Source organism: Pimephales promelas, chromosome 11, assembly GCF_988280905.1.
Source record: "Pimephales promelas chromosome 11, fPimPro1.hap1.1, whole genome shotgun sequence".
NCBI lineage: Eukaryota > Metazoa > Chordata > Actinopteri > Cypriniformes > Leuciscidae > Pimephales > Pimephales promelas.
The window spans coordinates 8,956,996-8,981,186 of NC_142779.1; the positions used below are offsets into that span (position 1 = coordinate 8,956,996).

Here is a 24,191-nt window from a genome sequence, read left to right on the forward strand (position 1 = left end):
CCCTTTCTTGTAACACAATCCTATGATAAATAAAGGTCTTTGAACCACTAGAATAAAAAAATAAGTTCTTTAATAGAAGATAAATACCAAATATTCATAAAACAGTATCTAAATGCATTTGTGCCATTAAAAAAGTGTCTTTATAAACATAAAATAACTGTGCTTAAGCTAAAATCGATCAGTTAAAATAAATGAATTGATAGTCTAACATTTATCAACCATTACCATTATGACTGCTAACATATTGCTTCCCTAGGATTTACTGTACTATTCGTCCAGCAACAACTAGTTTATCAATACTTTTCTTATACTGTTCAAAAGATTGGGGTCGGAAATATTTTTAAGAATGTTTGTGAAAGAACTGTCATTTGATCAACAAAGCTGAATTTTTTATAACCACAAATATAGTATGACTGTAATATATTATTACAATTTTAAATACTTTTTTTTTTTTATTTGAATATATTTTCAAATTGTATTTATTCCTGATGGCAAAGCTTAAATCAAGCATTATTGAATCAGCATTATTACTCCAGTCTTCAGTGTCACATGATCCTTCAGAAATCATTCTAATATGCTGATTTGCTGCTCAAGAAAATAATCTTATTATTATTAACGTTTAAAACAGTTGTTCTGCTCTGTAAAATTATAAATGAAGAGTTCAGATGCAAAAGCCTCTAAGTGCCATTTGAAATTTTCTTCTAAAATGATCATTTTTATCAAGCTTGTATATTTAAGTTCAGTAATTTCACTTAAATGGCAATGAAGATTACCTATTAATTGTCATTTAAGTGAAATTACTGAACTTAAATATACAAGCATTTTAGAAGAAAATTTCAAATGGCATTTAGAGGCTTTTGCATCTGAACTCTTCAAATGTCTTTCTTTTGATCCATGACACCAAACCTTTGAACGGTAGAGTAATTTGTTCACTGAAATCAACATTACCTAACTGTAGATAGATGGTTGATAATAACCAGGAAAAAAAAAATAAATGTAGAACCTTTGGATGAAATGCTAAAAATAGTTGTGCTTTACATGTTTTCCTGGGAGAAATGGGCCCTTATAATGATGGTGATGATGGCAGAATGCAAAGACTGACTCCCCTGTGAACACTGCAACTCCTTTTCATGACCACTCTCTTATCTATTCTTCTTCCTCTTCTCTCATTATCAGGAAACGTACCTACTCCCTTAAGCTGCTCATTAAGTCACAGCAGCTGATTTGCTAAAACAAGAGGCCTGTTGCTTTCATCAAATATGAATGAGGCATTGTTCAACTACAAGGCTGAAGTCTGATAATGGAGCAATCAACACCAGCACTGTCCGTGAATGGAAGATGAATCACTGATCTGTTTATGTAGAAACATCTTAGATAAAAATTAAAAATAAACCACCTCAAGGTAAAAGATCAGGCTTTCAGTCATTGTTTATTGAGTTGTACCCCTCTGTGTCAGGCTTTGATCCCTGTCTAGTTCATTAGCAGCAGGTGAGGGGAAAGGTCCCACAAAGAAAGTTACCCAAACAAACCCTCCTTTCCAGTTCAGAAGGAAGTCACGAAATGAAGCCTGCCAAGGTTATGCACACATCAAAATAAAAATAACCACAGAAAGGGATGAATTGAAGTGAGAAACGGAGAGAGAGAGTAAAAAAGAGGGCAGGAGAAAGAAAAAAGGCTTGTTTCTTTACACTCAGCTTATTAAAATCTGAAAGAAATATGGCTTGCAGGTTCAGCTGTCATGGCTGGCTCATAAACACGTTCCCTGTTTACAACAAAAGCCTTACTGTAGACCAGCCCGTCTGACCCCAGCACTGTGTGTTTGTGTTCAAAGACATGTACTAGTGTGTTCAGAGTCACGTGAACATCTGTGCGGCATTACATGCTTAACCTTTGACCTGTAGCATCTCATATGGCAGACATACTATTGTGTGTGTGTCTATATAGCCTATATCAGAGGTTGCACGCCTCTGGAGCAATTAGGGGTTAAGTGTCTTGCTCAGGGACACATTGGTGTCTCACAGTGGATTCGAACCCGGGTCTCTCACACGTCTTATCCACTGCGCCATCACCACCCCTTGTTTGCAGAAAGGTGCACAGATCTGAATGTTCGTGACTGTATATGTATGTTATCAGAAGCTCTGCTGAGCTGAGTGCGTGTTGAATGAGCAGCTGTGACTCGGTCATGTGCGTGTCTGGGGTTGTTTGTGCACACAGGTAAACCCATGATGCCGCAGCTGTGTGTCCTAACTGGCTGTTTGTGTCTGTGTCCTGCTTACAGAACCCGCATGAGAGGTTCTCCTCACTGATCTGAAGCCAGTCTGTTGCGTTTCTGGTGCCAGTGACAGGAAGCAGATATTCATGTTTGACACAGCACAGAAGGGAAAAAAGTGTGTGGAGATGTCAGTGTGGCAGTCCAAACATTCAGTCCCTCTACTCTTTTATTTCTATCGTTAATTCAACATATACCCCCCAAGCCATAGTCCCAGACTAAAATGCATGTTTTGAGCTGTTTTAACTAAAAGCAACTTGGACATATGCTAAAATACATCGGTGCCATTGTTTTGTCTCAAGATGTACACCATGTAATAAAAGGCCTAATTGCGGTCCGTGAAATCAGATCTTTACAAATTTGCACCGTTTAGGACAGGTATGTGCAGATTGCTCTCAGATGGACACTTTAGCTAATCATAGATTGTTTGTGATTGGTTATAATAGGTCAGTTCCAAGCTGATTTTGAGAGGACTGTATGCTGGTACTTATCTATGTGTGTGTGTGATTAATGTCCTGTTTGTGTCAGGATGAACAAGCCATCTCCATCTCTGTGGTGACGCACGACACAGTGTTGAAGGTTAGGATAAACATGGCACCATGCCAGAGACTGTACCCTGCTCTCACTCATCATACACAATCACTGACACTAACCAGAGCTGACACACACAGACGGACAGACAGTGTGTAGGCAAAGTTCATCTGTCTTGCATGCTGCAGGGAAATTAATACCCTATATATCCATTATTAAACCCTAATACCCAAATGTTTCTGTTATATTGTTGTTGCTAAGGTTTGTAAAAGGCAGTTAGATGGTTGCTGAGGTGATTGGCCTAGCTCTAAAAACATTTACTTGAAGTATTTTTATTTCATTAATATTCTAAGCGAGTACACTGGTTTAGAGTTCCTGTCCTGGGCAAAAAATCTATTAAATGAATTAATTCGAATTTTTTGTTGGGGGTGATTTAAAAAATAAGTAAATCGGGCGGGCGGTAATGGATTCACTCTGTGTGTGCGGTTTGCGGGAGAATAAAACGATTCACGGGACTCCCGCAAACTAGAAATATCTATGATTAAAACATAAAGTAATAGATTTGTATTCATCTGTTGCAGAAAAGCATCAAGAACAACTAAAACAAAATAGAAACGATTTACAGGACAGAGTTTCTATTTATAACGTTTGCAGCGTTAAGCGATGTTCTTGAACGCAATGCCCAATCAGAAACATTTAAGATACTTTTTGTTCAGCGCTGAATTCTGTTTGCTGGCAAATCCTCGAATTATACAAATTTTCCTCAGATTTGAAAGTATTGTTAATGCTTTCGTAAAATAATCGTAAATCGAATTAAAAAGAATAAAATCTGAGATTTTACTTTTAGGCCATATCGCCCAGCCCTAGTGTACAGGTATGTGCGCGTGTGTGTACGTACGCGTGTACAGAAGTAAGCATAGCCCATTTTGGTGGATAATTCTACAAATCAAACGAGAGTACTTCAGTAGTCTCAGTGCCACCTGATAAGGTGAGCTCCATCTTCCTATTGTAATCATCCAGACATCAGGTAATGGACACAGGAAATGAGTTCAGCGAGACAGCACAGGATCTCCAGAGCAAAACAATCAGAAAACACCTGCTTTCACAACTCTTCATCTCCCTCCCTCTCTTCATTCCATTATCTCTCATATATATATAGATGGCAGGGAATTTGGCTTATTAAGATATTGTGATTTTAATGGTTTCTTTTATCCAAAAGGGAAGAGAGGCTTGTAGGTGTAAACAGAGACATCTAAAGAGAAAGAGGAAAGAGGAGTATTAGAAATAGAATGAGAAATGGAGGAAGAGGGAGGACAGATAGGAACCTGGAAAGAAAATGATCTGTGCCAGATGTGGTGAGAGTGTAATTCCTCTTTCAGGCATTAGTAGGGTGCAGCCGCGGTGTAAATTGGTTTTTAATAGCACAGAGGAAGACTTTGACTGTTAATTATGTATGGCATCTCCGTTAATTCTAGTCCAGAATCTCAGCTCGTTAGCTTAACGACCACGGGTCTGACGTAACAATTAATACTGATAGCCTATATAATGTGGCTCTTATTCTGAAGTTGTAGTGATTCCACTAATAAAGTGATGGATCTGATGACTAATTAACCCCAATTTCAAACTTCATGCCCTTTCGCCAAAGCAGACGATTCAGAATTTTTTTTTTTTTGTGAATTAGAAATTATATAAAAAAGGCTGAGTTAAAGAGACAGTGCAACAAAACATTTAAATTGTCATAATTAATTTACTCAACCTCCTGTCTTGCACAATTTAGATGACTTTCTTTCTTCTGTGTAACAGAAAAGAAAATATTCTGAAGAACTTTCCGAGAATATTTTTTTAAACAACAATAATGGCCATAATAAAAAAAAAAAAACTATTATAAAAGGCGTCCATATGATTCATGCACCAGAGAGAGAGAGAGAGAGAGAGAGAGAGAGAGAATGAGAATAACTAAATTTTGTAAGAGGATTAACAAATCAGTGTGCATCAAATCAGTCAGTCAATGAGAAATTAATGCGAGTATGCAAAATATCAAGTAGGTCCAAGGTGTGAAACTACAGAATTTTGCTCTGAATTTGTAGGAAACTCAGTAGAATCCTTTCAAATTAAAGTCCCGTGGTGAAAATTAATCTTTTAAATATTGTTTATATGTCTATGTGGTGTTTTTAATATGCTTTAAGACAAACCATGCGCACATTCATAATTTATATTCTCTTTAAAACTGCAGTGACATCTAAAGAAATCGCTGGTGTTTCTGAAGTCACAAACCTTGTAACAAATCAGGTCAACGTGTGATCGTCAACGAGTGAGGCAAGGGTGTAAAGCTACATTCAAGTTATTTTAAGGCATGGAAACATTTTTTTTAAAGGAAATAACCATTTAAATATGTCATTTCGGTGATCAAAGATGCGTTTTAAGGGATAAAATGATTGACTAGGACTTGTAGGAGCTGAGAGTAGTGCACTCTTATTAGCTGGAAAGCATAATCAAATAAATCCAAATGTTTCATAAATGGATCGGCAATGGATTAATTATTTCTAGAAATTTGTAAAAGATGGGTGTTTCAATTCAGTGGCCGATGATTCTGTGTGGCCCTGAGAGGATGAATGAATGCTTAAATGAGCAAACTCTCTAAGTGCACCTACAGGACAATTCCAGCACACATGCAGTACAAATTAGGTTTCCAGGGGAACTAAAACAGTAATAACTTTCTCCTGTGTGTATGTGTGTACATAATATAGCATCTGTATGCTACCGGGCTCAAATCGCATTACAGCGCTTGGCTCCGGGGCGGCAAATCTCTCTTGTGTCTCTGTTCAACCAGAACAGAATTAATAAAGAGAAGATCCACAGCTGCCGAACACCAGAGCCCACGCCATCAACCTACTACACTTTCATTATTCACAATAATCTCATTCTGTTCCAGAGACCTCATACTGTATTCAGTGCACAGCAATATAAACAATGAACCTGGTCTCAGTCCCACAGGTCTGATCGTTTCTAATGCAATTTCACAGGTTCACATTCCTGTAAAGTATACGAGGAATGTAGAAAGGGACAGGTGTATTTTTCGGTCCGTGATGGATGGGCTTGAGTATTGTGGTTGTAAAACCAACTCTAAGCTCCACCCCTGACAGATCGTAAGAGCTACAATGGAGGCTACTGATCTATTTATATGGCTTAACTCCATGATATGTACATATTCACCTAAAAATAAATGTATAAATGAGGAATTTTTGCTAAGACACTTCGTGAGCTTAGAATTATAAGGTTCTATCTCCGTTTAGGGTAGTTCTGAGATATTGAGCATCAAAGTTTTTACATCCCAGCTGGCAAAACTGTTATGTAGTATAATCTTCTATTATAGCTCAACAAGACCATCACCCTACAGGTACTTTGTGAATAAAATATCAAAATCCTGGCACATTTGGAAATGGGATTTTTTAAGATGACCCCAATGGAGATAGAACCTTTTAAGTCTGAGAGCTCTGATTCTGTTTGAAATTATAAGGTTCTATCTCCACTTTTACAAATAAAACCCCACATTTCAAAGAATAATTGTATATAACCATTGATAATATAATATAATAGTATAGTATCAAAGCCAAGCAAGCAAGTTTGTAAGAAAAAAAAAATATTTTCAAAGAACATGGACATTGAGTAATTACACAATACTACACCTCACTCCTCTGTACTGTAAAAAAAAAAAAAAAACATTTAGGAAGCATCTTACATTAAAAACGTTTAATTTAGTAGATTAACACAAAATATTGTAACATCATGAAAATTATGTTTTCATCCCTTATTATTCTGTATGTCTGTTTTGTTATGTATGATGTACTTCATGTTATGTAATTTATGTTGTCATGACTCTTTCCAACCTTCTATCTTTACTTTCTAAATACTGCCTTGTAGTATGCTTTGTTAACTGCAGGCATGTACTTGAACATGGATAAATATTAGACAGATTAGACAATGGGACCCACTGAGGCACTGTCCAGGACTCAACAGGATAAACAGTCACAGTTGCATTGCTTGGATATTGAATCTACTGGAGATAGAACCTTATAATCCCAACTTGGTTAATGTTTTGTGAGATGGAACCTTTGTATTTTATTAATAACTACTAACAAAATATTTTTTTTTTTTACAAAAATAACACCACACAGGCATTAATAAATACCTAATACCTGACAATTGCATTCCTTAGCACCTGTACAGTACTTCCTAAATTGAAGGGTGTTTTCGTATAAAATTATTTTCTCTGTAGTTGTCTTTATGCCACATTTTCTTTCTGTGCCGTTGGTTTCCCAGATACTTTTCCAGTACCGCAAAACAAAGCAGTGTTTATACAAAACACAATCTTACTCACAATCTTGTCAGGCTACAGAGCTAAGAGGTGGGTTTTGATTGGTCCGTCCGTGTTCATTCAGGGTTTTGATTGGATATTGAATCTACTGGAGATAGAACCTTATAATCCCAACTCGGTTTATCTTTTGTGAGATGGAACCTTTTTATTTTATTAATAACTACTAACAAAATATTTTTTTTTACAAAAATAACACCACACAGGCATTAATAAACACCTAATGGATCAGATTATGTCAAAAACTCAATTTCGACCAAAAGTGGAGATAGAACCTTATAATTCTAAGCTCACGACTTGACATTTCTCTGTGCACGTTTTTGTTACGCGTAATCAGAATGCTTGCAGTGTTTTTACCCAGAACGGTTATGAACTACTTTAATAGCTCTTTCTGTTTCACCATTGGTTTCTCTGTTCATGCTGATTATTGAGGAATATTTCCAAATAACAAGTAGTATTTGTTTTGCATGCACACACATGGCTTACACAATTCAGGTGAAAATATGAGATAAACACTTAATTTTTTTTATTAAAACCCTGTGCACTACCACTGTTCAGACCTCTGACCTGATTCTTGTTCATTTTAATTATTCTGTCCCATTTTCATGCATAATAAACACAATTAGCTCCCCCTCCCTAATGACTCTAAAAAATAACCAAGCCAAGTTGCATGCAGGAGAATATTAATGAAGCCCAGAATGTATGTTGGAGAGAGATAGGAGTGGGCTGGATTCATGAATGTTGAAGTATATGTAATAGAATAGATAAGAAACTGAATATACATAGAAGTTGTATTCCGTCCATGAATACAAAAAAGAAACAAGGAATACGTTTCAAAACATGGTTCGTGGGCACGAGTGATAGAGAGGGAAGCTGTAAAAATAGAACAGTCCTTAGTTGGGGTTTGCAGTAATGCCATGGAAGAACCATTTTTGGTTCCCCAAAGAAACTTTCAGTACAGAACCATTTTTTCTTAGTGTAAAAAACCTTTTAATAATCTAAAGAACCTTTACCTAACCTTTTGCGCAATGGGATGATGTTAAAAGGTTCTTCATGGAACCACAAATGCCAACAAAGAAGAGTATGCAAAGCAGTGCATTATCCAGAACACATGTACTATGCTGATGATAAAATGTACACAGCATGCATGCCCGGCCTAGCCTACACATAAAAATCGAAGTATAATTCGTGCTTAAGATCCTTTTAACACTTTGCTTTCAAATGCAAGTGATTTACATTAATGCGTTAGGTTGACGGGTTGCACTTTATTTTATAGTACAAGAAAGTACTGGGTAATATAAAGGTAACTGGTTTAATGGTTATCACCTAGTTAGTACCCAGTGATTGTAATTACAATAAATATGTGCACTGGGAATCAGGACTGCAAAATAAAGTGCTACCCGCACTTCAATGTATTCTTTTTATCAGTTCATACATTTCCTAAGAATCAAACCCATGACCTTGGCATTGCTGCTAGTTTGAGCAACAGAAATGTTTCCATTAACGATTGGATCATCACCCAATCAGAACACACTTTTGCACATGTCTGTTAAGCACATGAACAGCACATGTATAGTAGGTTCTGTTCTCTCGCAATATTATAACCAATAAATCGTGCAATGTTTCAGATACATTTTCTGAAGAGCATATTGATAGTGGACAGGATTATGTGCGACGTCAATCGGTCAATACAGATATGATGACTAGATAGCTTTACAGTAAATTACACTGCATCACTTGACTACCTCAGGACCAGGACATGCAGATAAGAGTCCAATTAGAAACACATTTTCTCGTCTTTTCAATACATGTTTGCACAACATCCACATACAGGGCACTTGTTAATGTTAATGTAAGTCTGAATGGCGTCTAAAAGCTCAGACAGGTCAAGAAGAGTACTCTCTATTACACCCAGTGAGTTAGCTAGTGTGGATCCTGCAGTCCAGACATCACTTTACTGTAAACTGTCATCTACAAGATCAAATTCATGAAGCAATTTATGAGTTTATGAGGATGCAAATAGCCTGAGAGATGAATTATCATAAAAAATTTATACTCATAACAGATAAAGGTAGAGTGTACTTGTGTGTGGAGGAAGGCAGAAGGATTCTGCCTATTATAATAGGACAGAAAAATAAAGTTTCTGTAGGGGGGCTTTTTGAGGACAAAAGCCCCCAGCAGAGTAAATGACCAGAGATGAGGAGAAGGAGGGGCCGAGGAGAGGACCGGGGGTCCATTGCTGCTCACTCGAGCATTCCTTATGAAATCATCAACCAAATCCTCACTCAAATGCAACTGTTGTCAATGAACTCCCTTGCTCTCCTCCCCTTCCTCTAGAGCCCTGAAAGAGAGTCCATTCCAAAACCCTCTCTAAGGCTGGATTAGGATGCCAGCACATGTATTGTGAGCTGCTGTGTGTGTGTGTGTGTGTGCTCATTTCACACATGAGTGTGTGCCATTGTTTGTGATGTGTGAGAGAGTACAAATTATGACAGGGAGAGAGAAAGAAAGATAGAGATAGTGGAGGGGAAAAAGAGCTAATCTGCACCTCTTAACGTAGTTCAATTTGTGTGTGTGTGTGTGTGTGTGTGTGTGTGTGTATAGTGTGGACTCTGGATCCACTTTACATGAGAAAACCAGGCTTATCCCAAATATTTATCCGTGCTGAGAGAGACGTTTCCCTTGCCTTTTTATCCCTACAGGAATCCTATTCTTCTTTCCCTCCTTCTCTTTCTTAAGCTCACACTCTCTTTCTCTCCCACCACCTTCTTTTTTCACTCTTTGTTTACAATGACTCAGCTTACTCATTTGCTAAAATTGAATATTTTTCAATTATGAATTTATTACATGCTCCATCAACAGCTTCTGTAACCACAGAAAAAGATAATCCTTCAATTTGAAAAAAAGAAAGTCTATGGGACAAAGCAGTACACACTGTTTTACACAATGTTTTGAAAATATATTATGAAAAGTATACAAAACTTATACAAAAACTTGCAAAAATGTACATTTTTATGTTCTTGTATCATAACACAATTTGTATTATAACGTATTGTATCCTATACTATCCTATATCCACTTCCAAGTGTATACTGTATATACTACAAATAAAGGTGCTCTGTTGAACTGGGAAATGTACGCAGTGTGGCGTTTGTGTGTATGACTTGGTTAACTGAATACAGTTTAATGAGGTTGAACCCCTGTAAATCAAACTGGCTAGTGTTTATTGTTTGCTGAACTATATGTTAGGAAGCAGGAGTTCTTTATGTTTGAGCATCAGGACAGACGGTGTACAGTGAGCATGGCATTGTTTCAGACAGCTAATGGGGATGAGATTGGTGCTAAATCAAGGGCGTCGTCATGGAAATGACCTATGACAGTGTAATTTCAGTATTTTCTGAGAAGCTCTGTGGGTATTCTCTCTCATGCTGCTGTAGTCATGACAACTCTGACATACTGTAATTCAATTCAGAGTCTGTAGAATCTTGTGTGTATGTGTTAACCAGTGGGATATTGCTTAAACTCATCATGCCAAGCTACGTTGATACATTCGTGACACTTCATGAGCAAAAAACACACACATACTCACTCACACTCCCACCCTGACCCTGAGATGGAGATGTAAACCGGCTCCATTCATCCAAGAGAAAGGCTCGGCGAGGAGAGGGAGGGGCCAGACCGTCACCCACGGAGACCAGAGCAGGGAGTCATGGGAAAGATAAGCTGTGGGAGTGAAGCGAGGTAAGGTGAACATCTTTTCACACATTTAATCTTACACAGACAAACAAAAGCAACAGATCAGCACCGAAAATAAGTTTGTGTAAAAATATCACATCAATACCTAGTTTATCACTTCACATATGTGTCTCGTTAAAATAATACAAACAGTCTTTTTGCAGCCGTGTATCGGAACCAGCTGTTTAACCAGTTAACCTTCGGGCAACCGACGGCGCTCTGAAGCCCCCCCCCCCCCCCCCACTAGTTTAATGTTTATGAATGGATTTAACATGAAAGAAGATCATTAATCTTGGCAAACTAAATATAATTTTAAAGGTCTAAGCCTCGGGCATCGATGTCAGTGCACTGTTTTTCGATGGAAAGCTTATAACAAATGTATTTCTTGCATTTAGGTAAGCAGTACACATAAAAACGCACGTAAACAAAAACGGAGTACTCACCATTATTTTGTAATAACGAGCCAGACACGCATCCACTGTTAAAAATTCCAGATTGAATGGAAAGCTGAGGGTCCACTGAATAACATCCCATAGAGCATTTTTTGTCCAAAGAAAAAATAATGTTGTAATATCCATGGTTATTCCTTTGTTTACATCGCGTTTCTTCAGGGTGAATATCATGCGGTTTTGTTATGCAATAAAATAGTCCATAGAAAACAGACTCCCGGTAGCAGACCCTTATATGGGTGTGTTGCTTAGAGTGTAATGAACAAATTACGACCGCGCACACACACACAAATACAAAGATAAGCGATATTTAGTTCAAAATATGCAAACACTGCAGTCCGTTTTTTTGACGTCATGATATGCACATCATATCATTCTGTCTTTACAACGAAAGCTAATAAAAGAAACGACATGATATGACTGATAAAACGTGTAGCCAACCAGTGCACGATTCCAACGATGCCCGGGAAGTTTGAATTTCTCACACGAACATATGTTTTTATTTGCTCTCCGTCCGGTAGAGGAGCTAAACTCAGGCTCTGCAGAGCCACACCCACCGCCGTCATGTTTTGACAGCCTGCAGTGCTATAGCTAAGAGCTAAGATAACAAGCTAAGAGGTAGCTAGTCAACAAACATCTGTTCGTGCAGACATGCAGACTGTCATAAAATGATTTGTCAAAAGAAGTATTTTTCTGCTGAAGTAACGTTAGTTATTCGAGATCACTCGAAGATGGATTATGTCGACATTGATGAGAAGATGAGTGATGAGAAGATCGTGACGACGGTGATAATTATGCTTGAGGGCGGAAAAGATTATCCAATTTTCGGTGAGTTGCTTTATACATAACTTATGTAACATGCACACATTATACGTATGTGTGTCTGTGTGTGTGTGGGTGGGTGAGAGAGAGAGAGAGAGAGAGAGAGAGAGAGAGAGAGAGAGAGAGAGAGAGAGAGAGAGAGAGAGAGTGTGTGTGTTTGGTTTCCAGTTGTTTCATACGGAAAATGCATTGTGTAAAGTTGTGTCTGAAAAGATTATGCTACTTTATATGCATTTATTTATTTGTATATATGTATTTATATGCGTTGTACGGTTATGCAGTTGTTTGCCGTTTTTTTCTGGCACATGTGGTGTGCTATCTGAAGGATGGAGGGGCTGGACACCTGTGCAATATACATTTTTTCCTAGCACACATACTGTATATTTTTACAGTCTAATATACATAATATTTATAGTACAAATGCAAATATTTGTACTGTAAATATGATGTATGTTGTACTGTAAATGTATATGTTGTATGTATATATATATATGTATATATATTGTTTTTTTTTTGTTTTTTGTTTTTTTTGCAGAAATTGGTGGGAAGAATTGCAGAAAATATGTGCTATATAGGAAGGAGTTGTATGCTTTCAAAATGCCACATTCCTGTCTGATGGCCGGCCATCAGTGTGATTGTTGGTTCTTTGTCTGGTCATCCATATGAATGCTGTCTATATCACTGGCCATTGATTGTTGATTGAATGGATGAGCTTTAGTACGAATGCTGTGTAAACGACTGCCCATCAGTTTGATTGTTGAATGAATGGCCAGCTATATAGAAACTAAACAGAATTATTTACTTGACATGCAGTGCTAATTATCTTTCCATTCTTTCCCATGCAACAGCCATCAAGTTGAATCTTCAGATGATGAATGGCATCCAAGCACCAGCCAGAGATGCAAGCTCTCAGTTTCTTCACTATTCTTCACTTTTTCCATCCTTTTCAGAACATTGCAATTGTCAAGAGGATGGTGGCATCAAAAGCTAGGAATGGACTAAAGCAATATATGAAGGCCAAGCCAACAAAGTACAGTATTTATATCACTTGTATTTTCTATTGCAAAGAACCTCAGTTATTTATTTTTTATATTTCATAATATTTTACTTATGTATTTTACATATATATTTTTTTGTTCTGTTGTGCAAATAAATCACTTGCATAAAGTCTAATGGTTGTGTGTATTATTTTATAATTGCATTATTTTATGAATTGACTGAAATAGCTTGCAGTGCCCTGCATAACATTTGGTCATTAGGTTGCTTTTTGATGTATCCAAGGAGGTTTCTTGGTACCTGGACATAGTCTTGGAAAAAATATTGTAGTAATCTCATTTTTCATAATATCTTCCTCAAATTTGAAATATAAACTGATGAGACTTATGTCTTTCAATCAATTACCTAACTGGATTCCTACAGGTTTGTTTTCATTTATTTTTACATGAAATTGTAAAATATTACATGCAGTATAAATTACCTTCAAGACACTTTAAATTCTATAACTTTTTGTCTGTGTAAGTTTTTTCAACTTTAACAGTTGGGTAATACACTCTAAAGTGTCTTCTTTTTAAACATGTCTAAATTGTGCATGTAGTGCAAATAGTTGAGCAACTGCAAATATTTTAGTTTGGGCATGTTATTTCTGGGGATGTGCCTCAGGCAGGGGGAGGGAGAAAGGGAACTGACATAGTCTTGGAAAAAAGTTTGCAGGAACCCCATTGTTCATTATATCTTCCTCAAATTTGAAATATAAACTGATGAGACTTGTGGCTTTCAATCCTTTATCTATCTGAATTACTCCAGGTCTATTTTTATATATTTGTACATGAAATACTAAAACATTTTTGTGGCGCACATTATTTTTGAGGCATTTTTAACTTTTATAACTTTTTTTCTGTTTGAGCATTATCAAATCTGATTGATTGTTAGTAGAGTCCCAACTGTCTTCTTTCCAAAGATACCTTAATTGTGCCTGTGGTACACTGTTCTCAGGAGCTGTATTTATTGTTATCCAGGCATGTCATTTTCAGCTGTGAGCCCCCTTGTGGAGCTGAAGGTTAACAGGTTAAGAAACAAACCGATCAGTAATTGCTTCTTGCGAGATTTGCAACGCTGCAGTTCTCACCCTGCCCACCAGGGGGAACTAGAGACACACCTCCCCAATCTCCACAGCAACAAAATGAAATGTTTTACATCAACAGCCTCTCTCAGGATGTCCTCCACCACACCCTAAAACTCTCACGCGCTCCCCGGCAGTTCAGCACACCGCTTTGAATTTAGCGTGAAAGCACGTCTGAAATGAGAACGTTAGGGATGTGTGTAATTGAGACGTTATGAAGTCATTCAAATCCAGTGGATTGAATGGAACCCCGACCCTCCGTTCTTCTCTCCTCCCCTTCCTCTACGGCCTTGAATGAGGCTCTGTTCTAAAGTGCTACATGCAGACCCTTTGACGTGACGTGTGTAAATGAGTTTGTCTGTGTTGCGCATGTGAAGATACATCTCAATCTCATGCGTGTGTGTCTGTGGGAACGTCTTCATCAGACATTTCATCCTGCACTCCACCCTCTGCAGGAACAATGCATTAGATCAGTCCTCAGACTTCACAAGCTGAACAAAGACCTACGCTGGAAAACACACTCTTGGTTTCTAGGCTGAGAGGAAAAGTGATTGTCCTGAAATTGCAGCGCGTCTCTTTGATGTGCTTCTCGTATTCTCGAATAGCTGAGCTTGAGGAAGAGAGGTGCTAAAAAAGGAATGCAGGTCAGTTACATCACATCTAAACCAATTATTGTGTACCAGTGATGTCATTAAGATGATAGAAAACACAACTGCATGTTGTGAGTGTTCATTTTTCATCCTCCTAAGGCCCACACAGTATGAATTTACAGATTATTCACAGATTTCTCATTCATAAATGAATGAATCCATCCATCCATCAGTTGTTTTCATACTCATTTTATTGTTCTGTGACTAGGTACTAAACTTTCAGCCCATTCTCATCCCAAGGCGCCATGTAACTGGGAAGCATTTTGACCATGCTTCAATATCCGACGCTTTAGGCACCCTTTAACGTCAGTTAGATGACGCTTTCCTAGTGGTCTAACCCTAACCTTACCCCAGACCTAAACCTACCCGGGTCATCTAACTGACGCTAAAGGGCGCCTAAAGCGTCGGATATTGAAGCATGGTCAAAATTGTCAGTTAGATGACGCCTTGGGATGAGAATGCATTAAAACTTTAGAGTACTAAACTACCCACTAAAGGAGTAGGAGCAAATGAATTAACATTTTCCATTCTAATGTGTGTTTTGGGTCATTGTCCATCTGTACTGTGAAGCGTGTTTGCTGCATTTGGCTGAATCTGTGCAGACAGTTTATCCCTATAGGCTCTCTATACACTTCAGAATTCATCCGGCTGCTTCCGTCTTCTGTCCCACCATCAATAAACACCAGTGTGACCCAGTGCCACTGGAAGCCATGCATGCCCATGCCATCACACTTCCTCCACCATGATTTACAGATGATGATGTATGTTTTGGATCACAAGCTGTTCCAAGCCTTCTTAATACTTTTTTCTTTCCGTCATTCTGGTACAGGTTGATCTAAGGGCACGTTTACACGACAACGATGCACTAAAAAAAGGAAAAGTGCTTCCTTGTACAGACAACAGCATTGTCAAAATGATCCCCGTTCACATGGATCCACGAAACCAACTGAAAACGCTGTATTCTGCTGCCAGGCCAGTAGTTGTCAATGTCACTTTGTAAAGAAACACTATGTGTCAAGACTGAACACGTAATATGCATGCACATGACATCACCGGTTTCCCAAGTTAACATTTTTGTAGTTTACACCGAGATGATAACTGTATCGTTTTCAAAAACTATAGTTGTCAGCCCAAAAAAACACAGTTGTCATGTAAATGAACAGCCGAAATGCATTAAAAGTTTCCAAGGAATGCTTTTCCAGAACTGGTCTGGTCTGGTTTTGGCAAAGTCTAATCTGGTCTTTCTATTCTTGGGGCTTCTGAATGGTTTGCACCTTGTGGTGAACCCGATGTATTTTCTCTAGTGAAGTCTTCTCGTAATTGTAGACTTGGACAATGACACATCTACCTCCTGGAGAGTGTTCTTCACTTGGCTGGATGTTGTAAGGGGGTTTTTCTTTACAACGGAGAGGATCCTGCGAACACCCACCACATGTTGTCTTCCATGGATATCCAGGCCTTTTTATTGTTGCTGAGATCACCATGGCATTCATCTTTTCTGTGTAACCGTTGATTTGTCTATTCCTAATGTTTCTGCCATCTAACGATGGTCTGTTTCACTTGCATGGAGAGCTCTTTTGACCGCATGATGTGGGTTAAGAGCAATTGCTTCCGAATACCACATTTAGAATCAACTCCAGACCTTTTACCTGCTTAGCTTAAGAAATAATAGATCACACCTGTCCATAAAAAACGCTTTTGAGTCAATTGTCCAATTATGATTGGTCCTTTGAAAAAATAAGTGGGGGAGGGGGTTCACTTTCAAGAGCTGTAATTCCTAAATGCATAAACCCTGGGTCAGTTGTGGTCTGATGGTTAGAGAGTCAGACTTGTTACCCAAAAGTCCTGAGCTTGATTCTCAAAATCGACAGGAAAAGACTGAGGTGCCCTTGAGCAAGGCACCTAACCCCCCAATTGCTCCCCAGGCGTGTTTACTACTAACTGCTCCTAATGTGTGTGCACTATGGGTTAAGTGCAAAGGACAAATTACAAGTATGGGTTACCTTTAGGGCTTGACACTTTAACACCCACCAACCTGCTGAATGCAGGTGGATTTCAGCAGTGGCGTGTAACAAAGTCACTCCTACGAGCCATTTAGGTAGGTTGAATTTTACATACATTTTTTAATTGTAATGTAGTCTTTTAAAAGGGTATCTGGAAATATCAAGCTAGTGCATAATTTTACCCAATGTCACTATTTTGAAGCGGCCCGCGTGTGTACGTCATTCATTGTTTACACAGAGATTTCGAAAGTGTTACTTTTCATTGTGAAGATCTAAATCTATTTAGATGTACACGAAATCACAATGGGAGACGATTTCGATATATCAACAGATAACATTGATTTTTTTTTTCACAACCGCGCGAGAGATCACTTCCGGCGCTTGCGCAGACAGAAGCGCCCGTGCTCTCAGACCTCTTTGACATGGCTGTGGTTACAAGAGGTAAAAACAATATAAATACTGTTAATTTTCTCAGACAAACCACTCGTTTCGTGTCTTAGACAATCAATGTGTACTAGCATTTCCGAGTCATTAAATCATGTTTAATTTGGACTTCTCTGTGCATGCTCTTTGAGGTGGCTCAAATATCAAAATTGAAAATACTGTGGAAACAAAGACACCTACATCTTGGATGCCATCGAGGTAAGTTAAAACATACCAAAAATTAATTTCAAAGTGAACTATCCCTTTAAACAGTCAAATACACACAAAATAATGTCAAAAAGCTGGTCTTGGCGAGTATTCACATAAAAACAGCCATGTTTTAAGTGAATGTAAACAGCTGAGAAAGAAAACGCATAAAAGAATAAAAGATCTGTGCGTCAGGTCTTAAAGTGTCAACAGCCTAATATACAAGCTGCCAAATTATTATATAATCTTAAAAATATCTATATGGCAGTTTTCCCCCATGGTATTAATGTCAAAATTGTGGCCAGTGAAAAAGTTGAGTGACTAGTAACTGGAAAAAAACACTAGCCACAGTGGCTGGCGAGCAAAAAAGTTAATGTCAAGCCCTGGTTACCATACTTGGCCTTCAGTAAACGTCACTCCCTCAAGTTAAACCATCAGATGTGTGTAAAAACACCTGTTTTTGTCAGTTTTCAGATTAGTGTTCATGATATCAATAGCTACTGACGCTGATTAAAGAGCATCCTGACTCTCTACTTGATTTTGCATCATTAAACACACAATGACACACAATAACTCCAAACAGCATGAACCCTGGCAGGGAGTGTGTTATCATACAAGCACAAGGACTGCATGATGAAATGACACACACACATACTCTCTCCTTCAAAAAGCACACAAACACACACCACATGCTGTTTGAAGATAGAGCTGATAAGAGAAGGGATCTCTCTCGCTCTCTATGACACATGGACACGGCCAAGCACTACATCACTCACTTGTGTGATGTGACAGGTCAAGATAAGACCGGAATGAGCTCCTCGTCACTTTAAAAAATCTGTCCTCATCATCCCATCCTTCCCCTCTCTTTCACTTTCTTTCCTAACAACTGCACAAAACTTGTTTCTGCATCCTGACTGAAGGTCTCCTAGATTGTAATTGTGGTTTGTGTGCGCTGTTGTTAAGCTTGCAAGGAAACGGAAGCAACATGAAACCAGAGCAGTTTTGGACTCATCTTGTGGTGTTTTTGTTGAGATGCTCAGATTAGAACCGAGCGGATCGTATGTCTCTCACCACATACTGACCAGCTGGACACAAGCAAAAGCGAATGTGATCTTACCGCAAGTGTAGCAGGCCATCAATTTCATTTCCCAGCAACTTCCTTTTTGTGCCATAGAATAGGATATTTTATATGGCATTTAACAGCCTTACTGTATTATTCCTTTTTAAAATCACAAATTTATATATTTTCTGAACACAGATTTTATTTTTAAGTTAGTAACTGAGTAAAGGATTGAAAAGTAGAGAGTTGACAGTTGTCCTGTGTGTCAGCTGAGTTGTGTTACCTTACACTGAAGCTCAAATAGTGGAGGACAGTGCGGGCAAGTTTTGATTCACAAGAAATGACAGAAATAATTAGATGTGTCCCTGAAATGTGATGTAAATATGTGTCTAATGCACAGCAATGTCTCATGCAGCATTGTTGGATGTTACTATTAAAAGTAATATGTTACTATGCAGCAGTAGTCATTATGAAAAGTAACCACTCAGGTAGCATTTTTACTATTTATAGAAAGTTACACATTAAACGATTAAAGTTCATACAAAAATAATCACCCACCCATATGTCATGTAAAACGCGGAAAAAATTTGTTTCGTTTGTGCTTCGGCTCTGCGTGAAATATGTTTATTTCTCATCCCCAAAAAGAGAGAGATTATCCTACTGCTAATAAAACATTCACTACTAGGCTTAAGGAGTTAGCAGTACTCTGTAACTAATAGACACGGTAGGCTACGTACTTGAAAATAAATTCCAGCACAGCGCTGCAAAATACATAATGAAATGACCCTTCACAATAGATCATACTTTTCAATTAAATTATGGGTTGTTTTAACTTTGGGTCAAATATGGACAAACCGTTGTGTTAAATTAGGATAACATTAGGGGTGGGAATCTCTAGGCACCTCACGATTCGATTCGATTACGATTCAGAGGGATACGCTTCGATGCTAAAGCGATTATCGATTATCTGAATCTTTTTGTGTGTGTGTGTGTGTGACTATAAAATACTTTGCTTTAAAAGTACAAAGTAATGAGCCATAAAGAATTAACATACAATATATTTCATTACCATCGCAAAGAACCAGCAGTGTCCCTGAACTTGCTTCCTTGAACTTGCTTCCCTGAACTTCCTTGGAAAAAAGCTAACGTTATCCCGACATGCTTCATTTACAAAAATAAGTCAGATTATTGTCAGAGGTATTTGTACACCATTGAGGACATATTTATGAAAAAAAATATTGATTTTAAATAATAAATGACATAAAGAGTTATACATAGTCCCTTTAAAATACTATAAAGTAAAGGCAAAGGCAAAGTAAAGGCATGAATAATATTTCAAAAAATGTATCACGGTTTCCAGAAAAATATTAAGCAACAGCTGTTTGCATTGGTAATATTATTAGAAATGTTCAAATGCAAGTGCAAATCAGCATTTAAAAAAATTGTTTTTAAAGGATCATGTGACACTGCAGACTGGAGTAATGATGATACATTAGATTTTAGAATATATTTTTTAAACCAGTTATTTAAGATTGTAATATTATAAACTGTTATACTGTATTTTAGTTTAAATAAATAAGAGAACATAAGAGACTTCTTACAAAAACCTATAAGTGACCTCAAGCTTTTCAGCGGTAGTGTACATTTTCAAATAAAAATTACATCCTGATAGGACAATTGTGCGTGTAAAGTATGTGAAAGCACTACGTATACCATTAAATGGGTTTTTAAATAATTTTACTGTTCGCTCTCAAGTTTCAAAAAGGACACAAAACAGAAAACGCAATAGTTTCATAAAAGAAAATATGACTCATACACTACATTACAAGTCTTTGAAGCCATACTAAGGTTTTATGTGAGGGACAGACTGAAATGTAAGATTTTAACTTGGATGTAACATTATACTTAACTTATTTTACTTTGAAAAAGTAGTCTGATATTATCACATGAGAAATGCCCTCTCAACTCAAGACTCAGAATCATCTGGAGATATAACCATTCTTCATCTCTCTCACTCTCTCTTTCACTGACTGCAGTATCTTTCTTATTCAGAGATATGATTGGTCCCTGGAGGTACAGGTCAAGTTAGCACCCTGAACTTGAGGCCTTGTTGTGTCAGCCGTAGCGATACAGAGTGCCGTCTGTTCAATTACGCTCCCACACAATCGTTTCCTCGACAGTCATCCACAAGCCATCCAATTACATGTTACCAAACGAGTTTTCTGTTCTGAGCTGCCAGCGAGGACCTGGAGAGTTCCACCGCCTCCAACCACGTGTCTGTGTGTGTGTGAACGATGATTTCAGGGCAAAAGGGTTTCCGCGACGCACACACATGCAGAAACGTTTATTCTGAGGTAAAAGTGCGAGCGGGGTACATCCAGCGGCTCAGTCAGACGGACGTACAATCACACAATCCTCTCTCTGTACTTGAGAGGAAGAGAGAGAGAGAAAGCACAAATAAATGACGGCTTGTATTTCTCAGACTTCACTCTTTAATTCAGAAAGCAATTACTTCAGATTTTCCACTTCAGAGGGACAGAGTGAGAAAGTGAGAGAGAAACTGCACAGAGATGATACTTTGAATTAGTTACATATGGAGACAGTGATGAAAGGCTCGAGAAAAAAGGGAAATAAAACTCCTTCATATGTGCATTTGTGTGCACATATGTAGGAGAGAGAGAGAGAGAGAGAGAGAGAGAGAAAGAGAGAGAATATGTGTCTTTCTATATATGGAGACTCTTTTTAGTGGGGAGAACCACTCACACACACACACACCCGTGCCCTTCACAACTCATTCCCTCGGCTATCACAAATGCTTTAAAATAGATTACAGTAATTACGGTAAGTAGCTGAATTATATACCATGCTTCTGTGTTTTCTATAAGCACATAATTATGTGATAAGGAGATGGTTTCCTTTATGGATATAGAGCAGTGGCTGGTTAAAATCTGTACATTCTAAGTTAATGACAAATAAGAGTGTCCATGATAAAGAAAATGAAAAAGTGTAGTTTTAAACACATGGCCAAGCTCTTAGTAACGATGTATTTTCTTTCTTGGATCTCACTAAGACGTATTTTCTAGAAAAGTTTATTGACTTTAAAAGTCATACATGTGGTGAAACCTTAAAATGTAACAACATATTTTTCTCACACATTGAATGTGTTTACACAATTATATCACGAATATCATTATTAATTAATTTAAATACAAAGTATTAAGTTTTAAATAAATATGACAATAAATAAATTGTATTAAATAAAAAAGACAATGTACAAATTATCTGATATTTTTTAAGAGACTGGCACAGGATCATGAGGGTCTAGAGGTCCGACTCCTTTATGATATAATTTCCCTTTTCTTCTGTTTTTTTTTTCTCTGCATGTTGGCATTTTTTGGCATGTTGGCAAGTAGTTTTGTTAAAATACTCTATTTATAAATAATAATAATAACTAGAACGTACATTTCCAGACGAAAATGTGAAGTGGTGCTTGCAGTGGCAAAACTCACCACCCGGTTGCTAGGGTGTTCTGGGTGGTTGCTAGTTGGTTGTCAGGGTATTCTGGGTGGTTGCTATGCAGTTGCTAGGGTATTATGGGTGGTTGCCAATGTGTTCTGGGTAGTTGCTAAGGTGTTGCTAGGTGGTTGCTAGGGTGTTCTGGGTGGTTGCTAGGGTGTTGCTAGGTTGTTAGTAGGCGGTTGTTAGGGTGTTCTGGATGGTTGCTAGGTGGTTGCTAGGGTGTTTCTAAGGTGTTCTGGAAGGTTGCTAGGCAGTTGCTAGGGTGTTGCTCGGTGGTTGCTAAGGTGTTGCTAGGTGGTTGCTAGGGTGTTGCTAGGCGGTTGCTAGGGTGTTCTGGGTGGTTGCTAGGGTGTTGCTAGGTGGTTGCTAGGGTATTGCAAGGTGGTTGCTAGGGTGTTCTGGGTGGTTGCTAGGGTGTTGCTAGGTGGTTGCTAGGGTGTTGCTAAGGTGTTCGGGATGGTTGCTAGGCGGTTGCTAGGGTGTTGCTATGGTGTTGCTAGGTGGTTGCTAGGGTGTTCTGGGTGTTGCTAAGGTGTTGCTAGGTGGTTGCTATGGTGTTTGGGGTGGTTGCTAGGGTGTTGCTAGGTGGTTGCTAGGGTGTTGCTTAGGTGTTCTGGATAGTTTCTAGGTGGTTGCTAGGGTGTTGCTATGCGGTTGCTAGGGTGTTCTGGGTGGTTGCTATGGTGTTGTTAGGTTGTTGCTAGGGTATTCTGGGTAGTTGCTATGGTATTACTAGGTGGTTGGTAGTGTTCACATATGGTTATTATAGAGTTTTTATATTGTTCATGGCATGATTTAGCACTTAGCTAATCAATATTAGCATGTAGCTATTCACAGCTAGCATGTTTAGCATTTTGAAAGTTCTATGTGCTAGCATGAGTAAAAAGAGCCAACACCCATCTCTATACGATGTTTTGATGCAGAGATGTAGGTCTTACAAAATGGTTGCTAGGGTACTCTGTTTGGTTGCTAGGGACTGGCTTGGCAGCTGCCAATCATGAAGCTCCAAAGTCAATGTGAATGTATAAACCAACCCCCATCTCTATACGATGTTTTGATGCAGAGATATAGGTCGTGCAAAATGGTTGCTAGGGTACTCTGTTTGGTTGCTAGGGAGTGGCTTGGCAGCTGCCAATCATGAAACTCCACAGGCTGCTTGTCAGTATGAATGATATAAACCAACTCCTATGCCTCTATGACATTCAGAATGGAAGATATCCCTCTTTGGATTTTGGTTGCTAAGGTGCTCTACAATGGTTGCTAGGGCGTTGCCAGTAAGTGTTGAGGTGATTCAGGATTGGCTGTTTGCTGGCCCAAGTCAAACGAGCCCACCCTCATGTTTCTATGACACTTCTATCCGGAGATATCCCTTTGATCTCTTTCAATGGAAGTCTATGGGAGTTGTTGCTAAGGTGCTCTATATAGTTGCTAGGGCGTGGCTTGATAGCTTCACAATGATCCTGAGAGACTGATTGGTCGTCTGAGTAAAATGAGCCCGCCCCCTTGTCTCTATGACACTATGATCCAGAGCTATGTTCAATACAAAATCCCTATGCAATTTACCATAGTAGGAAAAACACATGCATTTGATGGGACATCCTTCACCATAGTAAGTCAATGGGGAAAATTTTGGGTAGCTCCTGCCCCCCAGGGGTGCAACTTTTACCCCATTGTGAGGTATGTTCTTACAGAGGCTGCCAGCCTCTTCAAATGTGGCAAATCACACGTTTTTCCGAAATCGTTGTTCGGAGCTATGAGTCGTCAAAGTTTGTCTCAATGTTAAGTCTATGGGATTTTTTGGAAATTTGTTCGCCCCTGGGTCGAACACCGTACCCCCGATCTCTGATAAAAGTGATAGGACACTTCTCTTCAATAGGCCGCACGATTTGATGCCTCATTCATGGGTCTGTGACAAAAACTGTGGACGTAGGAGTGCGCCAAACTTTTTCCTGGAATAGTATAATGCTATACTAGAAATTTTAAATAACATTGGGGTCAATGGGGGAAAATTTGGGCAGCTCCTGCCCCCCAG

General features: G+C 38.4%; 1 long non-coding RNA gene and 1 other non-coding gene across 2 annotated transcripts in view; one reads left to right on the forward strand and one right to left on the reverse strand.

Moving 5' to 3' along the window:
* Positions 1-10,526: 10,526 nt before the first annotated feature.
* The window catches only part of LOC120479362 (uncharacterized), a 57,610-nt gene continuing 43,945 nt past the window's right edge, over positions 10,527-24,191 (reverse strand). Inside the window, exon 3 of the transcript XR_016145639.1 lies at positions 10,527-10,895. This is a non-coding gene — a transcript (uncharacterized LOC120479362). The remainder of the gene's footprint in view (positions 10,896-24,191) is intronic.
* Positions 11,152-13,481, forward strand: LOC120472316 (uncharacterized). Its single transcript, XR_005620949.2, has 2 exons — positions 11,152-12,184; positions 13,027-13,481. It is a non-coding gene; the product is annotated as an uncharacterized LOC120472316 (long non-coding RNA).